Source organism: Doryrhamphus excisus, linkage group LG6 (assembly GCF_037039965.1).
Source record: "Doryrhamphus excisus strain RoL-2023G ecotype Guam linkage group LG6, RoL_Dexc_Guam_v1.1, whole genome shotgun sequence".
In the NCBI taxonomy this organism is placed as follows: domain Eukaryota; kingdom Metazoa; phylum Chordata; class Actinopteri; order Syngnathiformes; family Syngnathidae; genus Doryrhamphus; species Doryrhamphus excisus.
In genome coordinates this window covers 14,487,936-14,507,812 of record NC_136362.1, presented here as the reverse complement: position 1 = coordinate 14,507,812, position 19,877 = coordinate 14,487,936, and the positions used below count along the sequence as shown (strand labels likewise).

General features: G+C 40.6%; 1 protein-coding gene across 11 annotated transcripts in view; it reads left to right on the top strand.

The window, feature by feature from the left end:
- Positions 1-673: 673 nt before the first annotated feature.
- adgrl2b.1 (adhesion G protein-coupled receptor L2b, tandem duplicate 1) overlaps positions 674-19,877 on the top strand; it is a 111,946-nt gene continuing 92,742 nt past the window's right edge. For all 11 annotated transcript variants that reach the window (XM_058065688.2, XM_058065687.2, XM_058065686.2 and 8 more), the window contains exon 1: positions 674-1,084. The gene's annotated coding sequence lies outside the window, so the exon portion shown is untranslated. The remainder of the gene's footprint in view (positions 1,085-19,877) is intronic.

Here is a 19,877-nt window from a genome sequence, read left to right as displayed (position 1 = left end):
GAGGATAAGTGTTAGAAAATGAATGAATGAATGAATGAATGAATGAAACTTAAGTCAATCATTCATTCATTTTCTACCGCTTTTTCCTCACGAGGGTCGCGGGGGTGCTGGAGCCTATCCCAGCTGTCTTCGGGCGAGAGGCCGGGTACACCGCGGACTGGTCGCCAGCCAATCACAGGGCACATATACGTAGACAAACAACCATTCACACTCACATTCATACCTATGGACAATTTGGAGTCGCCAATTAACCTAGCATGTTTTTGGAATGTGGGAGGAAACCGGAGTACCCGGAGAAAACCCACGCATGCACGGGGAGAACATGCAAACTCCACACAGAGATGGCCGAGGGTGGAATTGAACCCTGGTCTCTTAGCTGTGAGGTCTGCGTGCTAACCACTTGAGTCAATCTTAGAATCTAAATATTTTACAGACAATTTTTACATTAAGGGACAAAGAGAACATCAAAACAAGTCCCATATATTTTTTGTAAAAAAAAAGTGAAGATAATAGTGGTTGCATTTTTTTTTGTCTTTGTTTTTTATTTGTCTTTGCTGAATCCATTCCGCTTCCGACTGAAGATCCACTCCGGGTTTCCATCGCGTCCGTGTCTTTCCAGCTGCTGCAGAGCGGCTGTCCTGTTCTCCTTGTTGCGCTGCTCAGTCGTCCTCAGACTGCCTTGCAGGTCGTACAGATACGGTGCCCGGGCAACTGAACCCGGAGAGTACACCGGAGGACCCCAACACTACACCCGGTTTGTGCACGTCACCGACGGGCTGCACAACCCTTCACGACCCACTTCGTGAAGACCTTCTTGGGACTTTTAATTCCACCTCTTTTTTGGGGAGCCATCGGCTTTCACTTTAAAAGCGAACCCCATTTCTCTACGGCGTCTCTATGGAGCTATTCACTCCGATCCGGATGTACTGGCGTGAAGGGGGGGTCTGATAGCTGCCGACTATCCACTGTGAGGAAGAACCGAACATGCAGCCGAGCCGAGTCCGTCTTTGTGCGACCCGCAGCTCAGTTTATGGGGGCCTCGTCTGAAGCAGACTTGACATTCACACTCCATCCGTCCAGCACAGTAAGTACACCCCCTCTTTTTTGGAGATAAGTTATTTTCAATAAATTTGAGTTAAAAAAATTAAACATGTTAAATAGCTCTTTAGGGTATGCATATCTTAAATCATGTCAATTAAGCTGATTAGCCATGACTGGAGGGATACTTGCGTTCTATATTAATTTTAATCAAAGAACTTCCACATATTTATGTCTGCTGAAGCGCATATATGTGCATTGATGATGCAGGCATCCCTCCACACGCACACGCACACGCACAAGCAGAGCATCAGCTAAGTAGTTGGATGTCAGTTAGCCTCTCCATTTACCTCTCCATTTTGCGGCTGTAAAATAAGATCATTTCACAGAGCATGTATAATTCACAGAGCCCAGGCCAGCCAGGCGAGATGATGGGACGCACACATACACAAACACACGCAGTCATGCACACATGCAGACAGATGCACAGTTTTTACAGGCTGGGGAAGCATGCTCTTCAAGTGAGGCTTTTTTAGCACAGACTTGGACTAGAAGCCCATCCCATACGGGATCATGGCATCACTGACACATCAAGGTTAAATAACATTTAGGTACGAACCGTGAATTGGGGCCACGGCGGCGTTAAAAAAGGCACACTGACAAGTTTAAGCTGTATGGTCGAGTGTGTGAGATCATCTATAAGGGCCAGAGGTCACTCATATTTTGTTCTAGCGATGTTTGTTGGGCGTTCTCCACACCAATGCCATCCAAGCATGCCTTTATGTACAACAGGAGGCATACATTTGTTAGCGTAGTTCATATTTGACAACCGTTTGTTGATTTAGGCCTTTTATTAGTGAAAGAGCCTCACTGTTGCCAATTTCACACAGAAATCCTGCAAATATGCTGTATATCAGAGTGGGAAGAGTACTTGCAGAAGCAAGCTGTGCAGGATATTGTAATTTTCACACAGCGACACGGCATCCTGCAATGTAGCTGTTTTGTTTATTTTGTTATTTGAAAATATTTGTCAAGTGCATGTGAGAAGCGAGTGTCAGGCTTCATGTTCACAATATCGGCTGGCCGTTGTGCGATACTTATACACAAACCTTGGCTTTAATTTATTCATTCATTCATTTTCTACCGCTTTTCCTCACGAGGGTCGCGGGGGGTGCTGGAGCCTATTCCAGCTGTCTTCGGGCGAGAGGCGGGGTACACTCTGGACTGATCGCCAGCCAATCACAGGGCACAAGCATACTCACATTCATACCTATGGACAATTTGGAGTCGCCAATTAACCTAGCATGTTTTTGGAATGTGGGAGGAAACCGGAGTAAACCCATGCATGCACGGTGAGAACATGCAAACTCCACACAGAGATGGCCAAGCGTGGATGGCCTTAATTCTTCTTCACATATTTATGCATGCCGTATTGTCAAAATGGCATCTGTGCAGCGACACGTCTTCACGGTTGAGTAAACTGTGCAGTTATATTGATTTAAAAAGTTGAATATTTAAGATTCAGAGCCTTGACTCATCAATGAATTGATTTAAGAGGCGTGACCCAATACTTGTGATCCATGTAATGATCCATGTAACAGCTGTCATGCAGTGGTTGTTGTAAAAGGATGAGCCGTGGCGTTTTCTTGTGCTTTGCTAAGCCAGCTCATGCATCATTACATCATGTGCATGTTGGGAAGATGACAAATCCGGGTGGATTTTTGGAAGTTTTGTGTTTTGGCTTCAACTAAAAATCCTCAAATCCCGGGCAGAGAAAAAGGAACATCATTCCCTCTTTTACTGCTGTTGAAAAATGCTGCTTTTCAGGTTGCAATGTATTCTGGGACAGTAGGAATTGAAAGCAAGGGAGCGAGAGGAGGACAAATGTTCTGTTACATTCTCACCACACACACACACACACATATAAACACACACATGCACTCTGTACCTCCACTCCATCTCTCGCCCCGGCCCGGCATGCTGCTCGGGTCCATTTGTCTGTGTTGTCCTGGGAAGGAAGTGCCATCTCATCTCGCCTTGTGCAAATGGTTTCAATACAGGCGAGTGCGAATTCTAGCGGCTTTTTGTAACTCGCCATTTCCATATCAAAGTGTCTGCATTTCAATGGGGAGAACATGAGCTACCAGCCCCCCACCCTCCCCTCCACCCACTCCACTTCTCTCTCCTTCTCCCTCCTCATCTCCTCCAGCAGTCTTGTCCTGCTGCTGGTGGACATTTTTTTTTTTGAACAACCGGCCCTGCATTTGTTTGTTGTCCTGATTCAGCGGCCATAATCTAAATCACCAAAGGCCCTTTAGAGCCCTTTAGTGATGAATTCTGGTCACCCCCCACACCCTCTTAGCACTTCATCAACAGATTTGATCTTCAAGAGCATACATAAGTTGATGAAAACGTGTTTACCCGCTTTGACTGGTAGTTGGACCACAAGCATCTAAAGGAATTTAGCTCTGGTTGTTTGCAGCATAAATAATATCTATTTCACATTATGTGCAGCCACTGTCAATCACTGTCAGGATTGTGACAAGACTCCATTTGTTTGTTTTTCTTCTTCTTGCTTGGATTTAAAGGAAACATGCACACACACAGGATCAGAATACGAGCCTTTGTGCATGATTTGACTTCCGCAGGGTAGATAGTTTTATCTTTGGTCTCTTATTGTGCACTGGAAATCTTTTAATTATACATCAAAAGGTAGTTTTAATAAAGATAAATGCATGCATGTGTGCTACAGAAGCAGAGCTCAGTTTTGCCCTCTGTTGTTCAAAGTGTGAGGTGTTCGGTTTGAATGAAAGGGTGGGGGGAAAAAAAAGGAAGAACCTCACCTGCCATTTTCACTCGCATGGCGTTTGGGGTTTGACAGCTGTCTTGTCTAATTCCTCTCGACGTGCTTGCACTCAAACCTTGGACAACAAATGGACAAAAAGGCTGAGATGACTCACTGTAGACGAGACAGGGCAGTTCTGTTTCGATCCAGGATTAGTTACAGTGCAATCTCTACGGTGTATTACAGTTTCTGATAAAACTGTTTAAAACCATGATGTGTTTGTTTATATTGTTCCAGGTGGAGGTTATGTCATGTAGATTATTAGAGTTATGTGAGTTGTTATGAATAAATGGCAGGAGAAAGTCATTCATTCATTTTCTACGGCTTTTCTATGCCGCTTATCCTCACTAGGGTCGCGGGGGTGCTGGAGCCTATCCCAGCTGTCTTCAGGCGAGAGGCGGGGTACACACTGGACTGGTCGCCAGCCAATCACAGGGCACATATAGACAAACAACCATTCACACTCATGACAGGAGAAACTATTTATTTTAATGATATTATATTATTTTTATATTATTTGTCCTTTTTTGGATGTTAAAATTCTGAAAGTTATGTATTAATAGGCAAACTGGATGAGTAAACACATTAATTATTGGATTATTTTGTTCATTTTTTAATGAAAACAATGCAACTTTATTTTATTATTTCAACATTTGAGTCATTTTGTTTATGGAAATAATGCAATTTTTGCAATACTACACAAGTGGCAGGAAAAGCCTTGACATTAATTATTGGATTGTCACTTTGTTTTTGAAAATAATGCAAGTTTTGCATGAATAACTGGAAGGAGGATCTTTCATATTCATTATTTGATCATTTGAGTCATTTCGGTTACTAAAATAATACAAATTATGTATGAATAAGGAGGAGCGAGTGTCATTTTAGTTATTAAAATGATGCATTGTCACACATTATTGGATTATTTTAGATGTTTTGATTGTTAACTCTGCAAATCATACCTTAATAGCTGGTGGGTGCAGTGACCACATTTATTATTTGGTTATTTGAGTCATTTTTGTTATTGATGTTGCTTTTTAATCCCATAGTCAAAAACAATACCTCTTATAATGGCATATGAATGAATCTGTTCCAGTGTCAAACAGTCCTATCATGAAGGGGAAAAAAGTGCATTTTTATGAGGCCCTAACACGGTTGTTACATGACTGCACTCATACCCAAATATAGGGAGACAAATGACCTGGCACGAATCATTGTGTGGTAGGGTAGTTATCTTGATGGATGAGTGCGTGGTGGTGCAAATTTCAACGACAGCCTACCGCGCAAGGGGGCAGAAAATCCTCTCCTGCGCTACCACCTCCTGCGCTCGAAATGACGGTTAACTTTCCCCCACTGCTTTTTAAATGGATATTTAATGATCAACAGAGCCTCTGAGCTTAAGGTCTTAAATCGGAGTGATGCACCCAGCCTCCCCCTCGGTGTTGTCAAAGGGCGATACACTTTTAAAAAGGAGGTTGTTTTTGCCAGTGATGGATCATCAGAGGTCGGTTTGGGCCGTGAATTAACCCTTTGCTGTTTGCAGAACTCTCCCGGTTGGGGAGCCGTCGGGAGCATGTGATGGATGTGTCCTAGGTCTGTAGGCTCCATCCATCAGAAGATTAGCACTGACCCGTGATATGTCCAAGCCGCCCTCAGTCAGTCTGTCAATGCTGCTTGGCCAAGTCTTCCCTGCTATTTGCATACGAGGACGCTGCTTATGTCTCACGTGGGGGTGGGGGAGATAGCCAGCCAACGTGCTTCATGTGGTGCCGCCACAGGTCACAGGAAGTGTATGCATTAAAGGTCGGCATGAGGCGCGTCTGACAGGTCATCTGTCTTTCCCCTGCTTTGTCTCTTCCCTCAAATCTTTAAATAATTTCATATAATTATCCAAGAAATTGAGGTTTCCATTCATGCTTCACTGCAGAGGAATGTCTCCCTGCCACCCCCCCGCCCCCCACTCTCCCGCGGCATTCTCAATATCATATAAAAATGTAAATCACTCGGCTGATGTACTGTGACGGTATTATTTCTCATTTGGTGCAGAAAAAGTCATGGAAGCAGGTATATTGTAGGCTCACACCCATGTTTCATTTCTGCAGCAGAGCACTTGATTGACAGCTGGGATTCTTCCTTCAGAGGCTTTTATGTGCTGGCTAACCAGCAAGTTACTCAGTCGAATTAATGGCAAAAATAATTTAACTGGCTTCAGTTTGAAAACCTTCCTTGGCTTCCATATTTAGCACAGTAATGCTGCCATGCTTGAATGTCACCTCCCACAATATGGCACTGCTGGGATTTTTTTTCATGCGTTTTCAGGATATACTGTGGAAATAGTGCTCATAATGTTTTCATGTTGGCAGAATTTTTTTTCAAGTGTTGTTTTCTATAAAAATATTTTATTCATTACTTTTGTATTGTTATTTGTAGTTTTGTTATTTTTATTTTTTAGTACTACAGTCATCCCTCATTTGTGGTGGTTAATGTTCTAAAATAGTTCAACTTGCTGATATAGTTAATCTTCAAACAGCTAAATATATGCATAAGGCTAAAAATAACCAATTACCTAAAAATGTCATCCAATACTTCTCTACAAGAGAGGAGAAATATGATCTCAGGGAAGAACTACATTTGAAACACTTCTATGCTAGGACTACGTTATGCTAGCCATAGCATTTCAGTATGTGGAATCCAACTATGGAATGGATTGAGTAAGGAAATCAAACAATGCACAACGATGAGCCAATTCAAGAAACAATACAAGCAGTTGATGTTTGCTAAATACAAGGATGAAGAGTCTTGAACCAGTCATGATGTGCTATATATATATATCACTATATTGACACTTACTATGGTACCTGATGCATGTTCAAATGAAATAAAACCATTACCATTAATGTGTTCCAGACCCGACCATAATAAATGGATTTCCACAATATAGGGTTATTTTTGTAGTTAGAGAATAGAAAACCTGTTTCTGTCTTTCCCTTTTAAGACAGGTTTTAAAATTAGTAGAGTCATATAGACATAATATAACACACCTATATTCACCTTTACACTCCTATTCGACTTTGTTTACAACACATTGCTCAACTCTTATATTGCAGGGACTTCAGACAGCTGCTAGCAAGCTTAATTGATAAAAAAACTGCCATACAGTGCGGTACCACTGGCAATAAATTAGGGGCAATCTACACAGAAGCTTTTTCAGGTCAAAAACTGCATTTTTTTTTGCAAAGTATTTTATGGTTTTAGCCTCTTTCAGGTGCCCTGAAAGGGTATTTTTTGCCGTTACCACCCTGTTCCCATCACCAACATATTTTATATTTTCACCCAGTGATCCAGTCCCGTCTTAATGCAACTATTTACTCATCAACCCCCCCCCAAAAAAAAAATAAAATCCCAGGGACGTTCCCATGTGGACAGGGCTTTAATTCATTCCATCCTCTTCAACCGTAAACATCTTGATTCCATCAAAGTGCCACATAGAATAGAAATGGAGGGGCTCAGAGCTAAACTCCCTGACATTGTAATGCAAATTAACACAACTACAGCATCCTGATTATTACTGAGATGTATGAGCTATTTGCACATGTGAATGTAGCCTACTCCCACTCAATCCACAAGCCGAGACACACTTTCTAATATACTATTTTTGCCATCCTGGGGAACCAAATTCTTTTAACTCACCACCAGTTTGTGTGACTGACTGCAACCTTTTTAAGCAGCTACCTCGCCAACTCTGAATAATTTGCAACCACTGCGAGTTGCGGCCAAGTTGTCTAATTCATTATTTCATATACAACATTACCTTACGGTAATTGGCATAAACACAACATGCTAAAATTATCAATCAAAAGTCAATCAAGCAATCATTCATACCCATCTAGTCAAGTCTTGGTGTTGAATTGTCCTTTTTTGGCACCTTTGTTGTTGCCAGCCTGGTTTTCAAGGTAAGAGTGCTTCAATGTTCTCTGGGCTGTGATTGACAGGTGCTGTCACATAGGATAGGAAGTGTCGGGAGGAGAACGTAATGCCCGAAATGGAACGGCTTGCTCAGCGCACTCTGCCATCTTGCTCTCTCCGTCGTGTTGCCAAAGTCTTCCCTTTTTCGGTGGCTTTCACGTTTCGATTTGGCAGCTGCCATAAGTGAAGGTTTTAAATCTAGGATTTATCCTGTATAGCATTAAGTCAACGAGCAGGGGAAAAAAAACATGCATGAATATATGGAATACGAATTTATCCATTTAAAGACTGACTGATGAGCACCATATTGATATTTGAAGAGTTGTGACTGAAAAAGTTATGAACGTTAATCGCTCCCCGACGGCGATTTAATTAGGAGACTTATAATCATGCTGTCATTTATTAGCTGAACATCTTTAAGTATGGGATGTTTTTAAGAGGATAAATGAGGTGTCCTTGCAGTCAGAGCTAAACATAAGCATGGTTTTACAGTATACTTATCTAGTGAATTATGATTTATTATTATCCATTCATACATTTTCTGTACTCATTCTCATTAGAGTTGCTGGAACCTATGTTGGAGCCTATCCTAGCTGACTTCGGGCACGAGGCGAGGTACACCCTGGACTGGTCGCCAGCCAATCACAGGGCACATATAGACAAACAACCATTCACGCTATGGACAATTTAGAGTCACCAATTAGAATGTGGGAGGAAACCAGAGTACCCTGAGAAAACTCGTGCCCACAGGGGGAAAACATGAACCCAGTTCTTCTCAATCTCCTGAATGTGTGGCCAAAATGCCAACTACTCGTCCACTGTGCGGTGTTTTATCATTATATAATGATGTATTATCCATTTTATATAACACTATTGATCACTGTATGGATTACATTAAATCAGTGGCGGGTGCTGCATTTGGTACCCGGGCCGTTGTGTAGACTTTTTGTGAGGGCCGAGGTGGCCTTTTGAACCATGGTTGCCCATGATTATTACAAGATGGAACGAATACCGGTATTAATGATTAACTGAGGTAAAACTCCTTCTAGTTAGTATTATTGCTAGAAATGAAAATGAATGTACTTCAGTGTAAACATTAGCTCTTTCTCTCGAATAGGGCCACCATGGCCCACAATGTGCTGTGTGATCGATCACATGCCCTTTCCAGTCCGACAAGTTGCAAGCACTCAGAAGAGAACATGTACAGTTTTCAATGTCGGGCCTAACCAAGGAAAGTACATTGTGTCTGTGTTACTTGTTTTTTTTTTTTTAATCAAACTTTGTTAGACTTCAAGGGGCGGCACGGCAGTCGAGTGGTTAGCGCGCAGACCTCACAGCTAGGAGACCAGGGTTCAATTCCACCCTCAGCCATCTCTGTGTGGAGTTTGCATGTTCTCCCCGTGCATGTGTAGGTTTTCCCCAGGTACTCCGGTTTCCTCCCACATTCCAAAAACATGCTAGGTTAATTGGTGACTCCAAATTGTCCATAGGTATGAATGTGAGTGTGAATGGTTGTTTGTCTATATGTGCCCTGTGATTGGCTGGCGACCAGACAGACCAAAGACAGTTGGGATAGGCGACCCTCGTGAGGAAAAGCGGTAGAAAATGAATGAATGAATGAATGTTAGACTTCAATTTGTGTATCAGTACTTCTTAAACATTCAACAATATATGTTCCCAAAAGGATTGGTCAAATTCCGAATTGTATTTTAGATGTTTCCCTGTTGTGGTTTCTGTTGTCATTTAAAATATACCCGACGCCACACTATTGTCCTCGAGTCACTTCCACAAATGGGAGCCGATGGGAGCATCTGTTGAATGGGAAGGTTTGTGTCCTGTGCTGCAAAGACCTTTGTTAGGGCGTTTTAATTACATCAGAGCCGGCTGTAATTGATCCGGGCATAGAGGGATTTAACCGCCACTGAGAGTGAATCTGTGTGTTAATACAGACGAGCTAACGCGTCCACCTTTTGTGCCGTTTTGTTGCTGCAAGTTTCCTGTCTCTGCGACGCAATCGGCGGACCGCCGTCATCTGGTTCCACTTTTACATGTCTGTTGCCGGAGGTTGTCGTCCGCTTGCAGAGTGTTCACAGCTCTGTGTTGTCACCCACAAGCTTTTTAAACTTTCATAAGGCTGTTAGATAATGCTTCCCGATGAGGGTGAATTATTGATGGCCTTGTATGAGTGGGACAGGCCGGGGCTTTTAACTCTCCAAAGCTGCTGCTGCGTCTCTTATCCGGTAACTAAGGGACACCACACAAACACCCAAAGGAATGATGTAGTGGTGGAGAGCGGTTGAGAAAGAAAAAGTAAAGCAAAAGCAGGCAAGCGGCTGAAAATAAAGTAAAAAAAAAAAAACATGCATTCTTTACTTGGCAGCACAGAAAAGCTTTACATCTGCACAACAAGCCTGCTCTGTTTTTCTAAAGCATGGACGACGAGAAGTGTGGTGGCTATTTGTTGATTTCACACAGTCTTCTCACTCTTTTATTTGGAGCAACAAATGTTTCCAGTTAGGTGCCTAAATTAAAACAAGATGCCCGATGTGTCGTTTATTGGGGCTAGACTGAAATGTTTGCACATTCAGGGACTTCACACTTTAAACTACTGTTTAACGCAGCTCATTAACAGTATCGGGCAAACGACTTTAAAAAAGTAATAGTTGCTAGTTACTTTCCCAAAAGACTAATTGCATTAGTAACAAATTAGTTCTTCGTAATGTAATTATTTACCAGGGATTTTTTTTACCAGGGGTGCATTGGAAAAAAGTTAAATCGGTTTTCTGTGAAAATATGAACTGTAAATTTAGCTTTTTACCTTCAAATACTGTATGGAAAAGAATTTGGAAGTAGCTTTGTAGTGGTGTGTACCGTTGACACATGTTTCATGATATTCAGGCTAAGGGCTGAGCTTGTGACTGGCAATTCTCTACCAGAATTTCTCTGAGAGTGCGCAACCATAGCTCTTGTTGACTAGCTGTTTAGCTTCCTGTGGAGTAATAGCGGACAATAGCAACTGAAGCAACGTCCAGATCGTTCATATAGGTATCAGTGCATAATAACATGCTGCATTTCAAGGTTGGGAATGGTAACGGCATTGTAATGTTTGGAATAGTAATGGATTAGATAACCTGTTTTTCATTAGTGACACACCTGTCCATATCTGGTAAAAGACACTTTTCACCATTTGTTTTTTTTGTCAGTATGTGAACCTTGCTGGAAAAACTTTGTACACCCGTGTTGTAGCACAAGTGTCCATAGCAGGCCATGTTGAAGTTATGATGATCCCATTCCACACTGCTTGCATGTTCCTGTGAAAGAAAAGGGAAACTGAGTTAATCTAAGAAATTTCGATCATCAGAAAGCAGTAAAGAGACGGGACGCCGCTTGGGTGAAGGGGCATTCAGCGATGCCGTGACAGGACACTCTCCTCTCATCCCTGTTGTGTAAGTTGGGATGTCCGGATCCACATTTTTTTGGCTTCTGATCCGATAATAAGTTGTTGTTAATAACATTGAATATAGTTATGAAAATACATAGCTTTGCAAAGCATTCAAATAATGCAACCAAAGTATTGCCAAAATTACTCATTATTTGGCTTTTGTAACAAACCTGTCAGTCAGGTCCCTCATTCAATAAAAGATAAAATTGGAAAAAATAGCATTGAAAAAATAATTTTAGGGTAGAACCAGTCATTTAACATGGTTATAGATCAATTTGTGGAGTAATTTACAAAATATATTCAAATATATTCTTTTCTATCCCCTCCTGCTCCGGTCTAGCTGCTCCAAATTTTTATAACAACCCAACATCAAATAAAATCAAATAACAATCTGTATAACAGCGAAAGGGTAGCTTACACTCTTCCCTGGCAGAGCAAATCTGTTTAATGTATGTACATAATGTAATGTATGTATTAATGTATGCATGTAAGGGTATTTATGTACATCAATAATTTTATCTGCCGCAATGGCTTAGAAGAAGTCTGCAGTGTGAGTCAAGTGGCAACCAGCTTTGAGGCGCATTGCTGCATCTAGCTCTTTGTTACCAACGTGATACGGCAACAATCCTGTATAGTAATGGTTAATATGTCTCAATTCTGTGATGAAATGGGGATCTCTAAATAAGGTGACAGAGTGATTTACATGATATTGAAATAAAAAAAAAAAATCACAAACATTTCACAAATGTACATTTTGCACTGGTTCTAAGTAGAGCTTCAAAATGCAAAACAAAGCAATGGGAGTTATACATATATATAATAAATTGGTTTGGGCATGCTTGATGCCAGTGTTTCCAGGAGGCGAGTGGGAATGTTGCTCCAGGTAGTGAAGATGGCTTCACACAGGTCATCCACTGTCTGGAACTGATGCCCATTTTTGTATTTTTTTTGCCATCCATCACCAAATGTTCTCAATTGGTCAACAAAACTGTGAAGTTTATTTTTTATTTTTTTCTCATTGGGGATTGAAACTTTCGTTTGTTTCTCTGGAAAAGGCTTTTGGAGACGTTTTCTGTTCTGAAAACCCTTCTCTCGCAGATGCAGTTTGATAGTTATTGGATCCTATGGCTCAGGAATTTTTTTTGGGAGTCTACCTCTTGAATTTTTTGTTCCACCCACAGGATGTTTTGAAAAATTGATTATGACTCTCTTACTTTGTCCAACCTGGCAGGCTGCGAGAGGCCTAGTTTACATTCTTCAAAGAGAGAAAGCTTTTTTGCCGTTGCCATCAAGACATCATGACGGTGTGAATACCTTAAAGAAAATGATATTGAATCCACATTTTTGCAAAGATTTTGGCTTTTAAATGTTGTGTTTTTTTATGGATGTTTTATTAGCTGCCTAACAGCCTATTTGACTTTAATGGCTGTTCGCAATAAAATGGACATCAGTTCCGGACAGTGGATGCCATCCGTGAATCTATCTTCACCACCTGGGACAACATTCCCACTAGCCTTTTTTCACCTGCTCTTAACATTTAGATGTGTATATTGTCAGATTAATCAACCCAATGACGTTTAATAACCAGTAATTATAACTCCCATGGTGATTCATGTGACTGAATTACCCACAAATCAATAGTTGTTGTCAGCTCTTTATTTCAATTTAAATTGATTTAAAGTTGGAACAATTGTAGGACAGAGGTCGCCGAATAAAATTGGGGAATCAGGGCTAAAATAGTACAACACAAAGGGAACAAGGGGGTCATTTTAGTGTGTTGAAATGAGATGAACGAGTCAGACTTGTTGTATTTCCCTTTGGTAATGCAGCAGATTAGTAGTTCCAGAGAAACGAGTTGTTGCGAGAATGAATAGCACATCAACATCCCGGCCAGCAGCATGTGTTTGGCTGCATATTAATACCATGTATCATTTCTTCAATACAGCCAAATTGTAGAGGCGGAACATTACGGCCAAAATTGCATTAGCTGCTCCTCTTGATTAAATACTAATGCATTTAAAAAAAAAAAGACCAGAACGCACATTCAGAATGAGCACATGAATTAAACTCCAACAGACCAGTATAAACACAGACAAATATAATTTCAAGGCACATTTGGATGATGGCTGAATTTATTATAAATTAATAAAAACTGATTGATCCTCAGCTGTGAACTCATCTTCTAATTAAGAGTTGGTGTGGTTAACTGTGTAAAACCCTTGCCAAAAAACCCAAATTGAATGTTATTGTTTTGATATATTGAATATTTACAGTTTTTCATTTATTGTTTTCGCCCCTACACCCACAATTAAAAAAAAATCTTAGATAATTCTAATATAATTTGATTTGAAGTAAGCTTGTTATTAGTTAATTATTAGCCATCTGTCAATATATTGTGGCGGTGCCGAAAAAAACACACAAAAATTGTATGTCCGTAAAAATACAAGACGTAAAAACGCGGCAGTGGGTCCATCATATTATTGGCAGCATCCTACGGGATTCATTAGGGCCGGCGATTGCTGAGCATTGTTGTCTAATGACCATGGAGATTTGAGGCAATTTTACATGCAAACTGTAGCTGTGCGCCCCGCAATATCGTGGACTTGTGAATGAAATCTAATACTGAGTGTTTCCATCATTAAACATCCTGGGCAATCCTGCTGAGTCAGGGATAATGCTCTAATAATAGTAGTCATGAAACTAAATGTTGTTTTTAAAAAATATTCATTTTTTAATTTAAATTTATTAACACTGCTTATGTTTTTAACTGAGTTGGAAACAAAGAGTTTAAATAAATAGTAAAAAATACATACATATACTCTTAAAATATATGATGCTTATTAAATTACATGTGCACAGTCTCCAAAGCCCCGACCCCCTTAAAAAAATCCAATATTGATTTGTGTTTAGACTTCAAACTTAATTGTGTGTTGATTTTGCTGGAACACCCCAGCCCTGCTAATTAACTGGAATAAGGTGTAGTGTAAGCACTGAGGATGCTTAATGTGCACCACACCATCGACGCTCAATAAGTTCTGTGAAGCTGATTGGCTTTAGCAGAAAAATGTGCCCTTGGGTGAAACTAAACTTGAAAGTGCACAATGAATGCAGTCCAGGAATGTGATGAAACCAGGCTGGAATTGTTTGTGACTGCTGAAGTCCATCCATCCATCTGTTTTCTATGCCGCTTAGCCTCACTAGGGTCGTGGGTATGCTGGAGCCTATCCCAGCTGTCTTTGGACGAGAGTTGGGGTACACCCAGGACTGGTCACCAGCCAATCGACAACTGCCGAAATTTATAATTTTTTAATATTTAAAAGCTTCCCGTCAGCCATAGTTTATTGAAATAAGCATACAATACAATGTTTGTTTTACGGAAAACATGTTTGCATTTTCAGTGTTTATTCCAGTTCTTGACAAAAACATCCATCAAAAGAGAAAAAGTTGTAATTTTTACAAGAATAATGTAATATTTTGAACAAAAACCACATTATTTTAGTACCATAGAGTTTATTAGACATTTTTATTAGAGCTTTTTTTTTTATTAAAGGAAGATTTTTTAAGTAGTAATATTATGAAAAACTGAGAAAACAACAAATAAAGTTGTAATTTTTAAAAAATTACATTGCAGAATAAAGTCAAAATAGTATGGGAACATATTAATTATAAGAAGAGAATTTGAAAGAAATAAACAGAAGAAAAAAACGGAAAATAACAACAGCCGAAGGGAAAAAAAACAGCTGTCAAAAAAACTTCCAAAAATACTCCAGTGCTTCTCCAGTGGCAGAAAATATTTGAGAACCACAATCCTATTCCAACAAAAAAAGTTGCAATTTTACGAGAATAACATCACAATATTATGAAGAGTAACAGAGTTGAAATATTAAGGAAAAAATCTGTAATTTATTTAGAATGGCAATATCATTAGAAACAAACAAAACAAAACAAAGTTGTAATTTCTGGAAAACTAGGTCGGGCTAAAAGTTGGACTATTATGGGAATCAAATTATCAATCAACATATTATGGCGGCTGTACGGCGGATGAGTGGTTAGCGCACAGGCAACACAGCTAGGAGACCTGAGTTCGATTCCACCCTCAGCTGTGCGGAGTTTGCATGTTCTCCCCGTGCATGCGTGGGTTTTCTCCGGGTACTCCGTTTTTTTCCCACATTCCAAAAACATGCTAGGTTAATTGGCGACTCCAAATTGAATGGTTGTTTGTCTATACTGGCGATCAGTCCAGGGTGTACCCCGTCTCTCGCAAGAAGACTGCTGGAATAGGCTCCAGCATACCTGCAATCCTAGTGAGGATAAGCGGCATAGAAAATCGATGGATGGATGACCATATAGCTTGTAGCCTTGTTCCCTAATTTTACTGGGAAGGTAAGGCCCGAAGTGTTCGAAAACAGGAGTTTTCAAGCTCTAGCTTCTCCTTGGCATTATTGCTAGTCATGACTCAATGCATTTGTTTATAGCATATAGCATGTTATGTGCTTTGTATGGGAACACCTCTGAACCATACTGACTGTTCCATGCCCAAAAATCAGATTTTGAATACACACCTAATTATGGTAAACGCCCTTATGGCAGATTTCTATTGGAATGTACTTGTTTTTTTCCCAACAGCTCTCCTTTCTCTTTGTGCTCGTTTCTCATAAACCCTCCTTGGGATGAAGTCATCTTTAGAAGAGGACAAATGTTATCATCAGAAATGTTGTGAGTCCCATCTGAATCTGTCGTGTGAGGTAACCGTCTCTGACAAAGCACCACGGGTCCCTCCTGAAATGACGACCTTGAGATGGATAGCTTGCAAATAATGTGTCATTTCCTTCGCCGTGATGATTTAAGTCAAATGTTCCAGATGCACTCTCCTCCTTGGCTGTACTATCCATGTTTGTGTAGTTTTCAGCTACTGTGCTCTGTCTCAATCATCAGCGAGAACAGTATGCAAGTACATTTCTAATGCATTGGTCCTGTAGCTGGCGGCACAGCGGACGAGTGGTTAGCGCACAGACCTCACAGCTAGGAGACCAGGGTTCAATTCCACCTTCGTTCATCTCTGTGTGGAGTTTGCATGTTCTCCCCATGCATGCGTGGGTTTTCTCCGGGTACTCCGGTTTCCTCCCACATTCCAAAAACATGCTAGGTTAATTGGCGACTCCAAATTGTCCATAGGCTACCAGTCCAGGGTGTACCCCGCCTCTTGCCCGAAGACAGCTGGGATAGGCTCCAGCACCCCCCGCGACCCTTGTGAGGAAAAAGCGGTAGAAGATGAATGAATGAATTGTCCTGTAGCTTGTCATGGCTTTAGATGCTGTGATTTTAAACATGGATTGGAACGGTCTTAGGACAAATTCTTCATTAAGGAAGCGTGGATTGCTCATTTTGAGGCTCTGAGATTCAGTCCAGATTGGGTCAAAAACCTTGTCTCATAGTGGAATTTCACATTGCCACTTTTTATGAGTGCCACGGCGTCTGAGTATATGAGACAAATTGGTTTTGTGCTTCCAGAGGGAAGAATGAAGATAAGAGTCTTTTCATGCTAGATTGAAAGCTCTATTTTCACTGTCCACTTTTCTGTTTCTTATAGAACGCCGTGTGTATTTATTTTACTGTTGTCTCCAACTCACTCTCTGTCAGTATCTTTTATGTCCTTATAGCGTACTCGTCTCTCTGCGCCCTCTGTTACTATATCTCACCTTTTTTCTTTTTTTGCCCGTGCCTCACTTATTTCTGTGTCCTCCCTTTTTCTCCGTATGTGTCACTTTTCTATCTTTCTCTCTTTTTCTAGTTAGTCGTCTCAAAGGTCAGCGCCTGAAATGCACAGATATGATTGGTTGAGTAGTATCACATGGGATGGCTTAACTTCCATGCAATTGCTCAGTAGATTACCTGATCTGATCGCCCAGTACCCTTAAGTCTAACAAAGCTGCAATGGTCAAAATAGTAGAGCCTTGTCAAAACTTCAAACACTTCAATCATTTCTCGACTAAGTCCATCTTCGCCAGTTGGTGACCTAAGCGAGAAGGAACACGCCGACAACAGTTTTTTCTGCTGGGTGTGTTTCTCATCTTGTGACTTCCTTGTAAAAATGTGATTTAATATCAGACCAAACCCATAGTGAGTAGTTTTGCGCGCGTGGGGGCGGCAAGTTTGAGTATGTGTGCTTAATGAGCGCACCGGAGAGAGTGTTAGAAGTATGTGCGGAGGAGGTGTGAAACAATTTTATGATTGAAAAGAAGAAGCTCTGTTTTTTTTGTTTTAGTGTTGGAATCGCTCAGCGTTTCGTCTCCAGTGACCCCCACTGCTTGGCTAACTGCTGCAAGGTCAGCTTATTCATGTCAGCGCCAAAACGAAAGCGACTACCGAGTTGAGTGTGACCAGCCTGAGAATGTTTGTAAACCAAACTGACATCTAATTCCGTGGAATTTTAGCAGACCTTACAAGTCATCATCATGGCAGGTTTGCCTCAAAAAACAATGTCACAATCATTGACAGAACTCAAGAGTGCTTAAAAAACAAAAAGTAAAACAACAATCAAATCAAAACATGCAGATGCAAAACATGAATAATTAACCAAGCAGGCCCAGCAGACCTTTACTGACCTTTCTCTGTAGCCAGAATGATGATGTAGTATGTTGCAATCTTCATGAATGTCAGCAAAATAACCCCAACATCATACGTACTGTGTTTCCATTATTCTGTTTTATCAATATGGTTTCGGGGGCCACACAGCTAGGAGACCCCGCTTTACATGCATGCGTGGGTTTTCTACTCCGGTTTCCTCCCACATTCCAAAAACATGCTAGGTTAATTGGCGACTCCAAATTGTCCATAGGTATGAATGTGAGTGTGAATGGTTGTTTGTCTATATGTGCCCTGTGATTGGCTGGCCACCAGTCCAGGGTTTATCCCAAAAGACAGCTGGGATAGGCTCCAGCACGGCCGCGGCCCTTGTGAGGATAAGCATTATAGAAAATGAATAAATGAATGTGGTTTCTCTCAAATTCTTGCATAAACTAGCAGAAATTTTGAATCATAAATAGTCGTGTGATGAAATATTTATATGTTGAACTATGGCTATATTTAATGGATTATTGATGCGCTGTTTCTCAGCCACTATAAACATCTTTCACTGCTCTAAAAAAAAGAAAGCAGAAGTATAAAAAATAAAACAAATCAAAAAATGCACCAGCATAGCTGAAATCACAATTCTGGACTTTATAACATTTTTTAATGTGGTTAAGACGTTAACGCTGACTTTGCAGGATGCAAGTAGCATCAGTCGAAAATATGACACAAAACCGGGCCTAGTAAAAAAATGTTGTATCAATCAAGAGACATTTGTTGGTTTACGTCGTTTATTGTTAACATTGTCGTGCTGCTCAACCTATCCGGGTCATTAAAATGACGATGATTATGTCACTACTACTATAGTACACTAAATAGTTGTTGTTATGATTGAGTTTAAAATAGTGTCACTCCGTCAAACACGTAAAATAAAATCCTAACCTCTGAAACAGTGGCATTGTTTTTGCATCACTGCTGGTTGTATTCTGGTTAAAATAGTCTGCCTCAATAGTGTCATGGATAAGTTGAAGCCTATTCCCTATAGGCTATTCCCTAATACACAATTAATTGTTAATACAATCTTGGGGGGAAATCACAGACTGGCACCTTTAGGCATTTGATTACATTTTGCTTACATGCTTGTGTTTGGGTCGTCTTTGTTCACTGGACTTTTTGTTTCGTGGTCACCCCAACTCATGTTTCACCATGTCAATCTGGCTCCGTAGCTCCCTGTCTTATCTCCTGTCTCCATCACTTGGCCAAGAGCCCCAAACACACCAACTGTTGTGTGTGCTGGGTTCTCAATAAAAGAATGGAACTCAGCAGGCTTTGTGGCCTCTCCATTCCGCAGAAGAAGAATATTTAAACACACTTTTTCTCCAAGGTGTTCTGTTCCACTTCTTCCTTTTTTTGTCTGGAACCATTTATCTGATAGCTGCAAGTGTTTTCAATTTGAGTTTGAATAATATAGGAACTTCCTCAAAACACCTGTTGAAATGTATGTTATTGCATCCCGAGTGTGCCAAGTATGGCAAATGGTATGGTACATTTAAATACCCATACAATACATATATAATACATATAAATGCTAGGTTTGATTGACAATATGTTTGTGCAAACTATGAAACATGCATCCATCCCATCCGTGGGGTATGCTGGAGCCGATCCCAGCCGACTTTGGGTAAGAAGTCGGGTACACCAATCAGTCAATCCCAGGGCACATATAGACAAACAACCATTCACACTCACATTCATACCTATGGACAATTTGGAGTTGCCAATTAACCTAGCATGTTTTTGGAATGTGGGAGGAAACCGGAGTACCCGGAGAAAACCCACACACAAACCCAGGTCTTCCCGATCTCCTGACTGTGTGACCAAGATGCTAACCACTCAGCAGCCCAACTACGAAACAAGAACGTGTGAAAAGACTGTAAAAAAATATTTAATGTTCATAATTTTTCAATTGCTTCTAAATAAATTATTATTATTATTATTATTATTGTCTGAAAAGTAGTA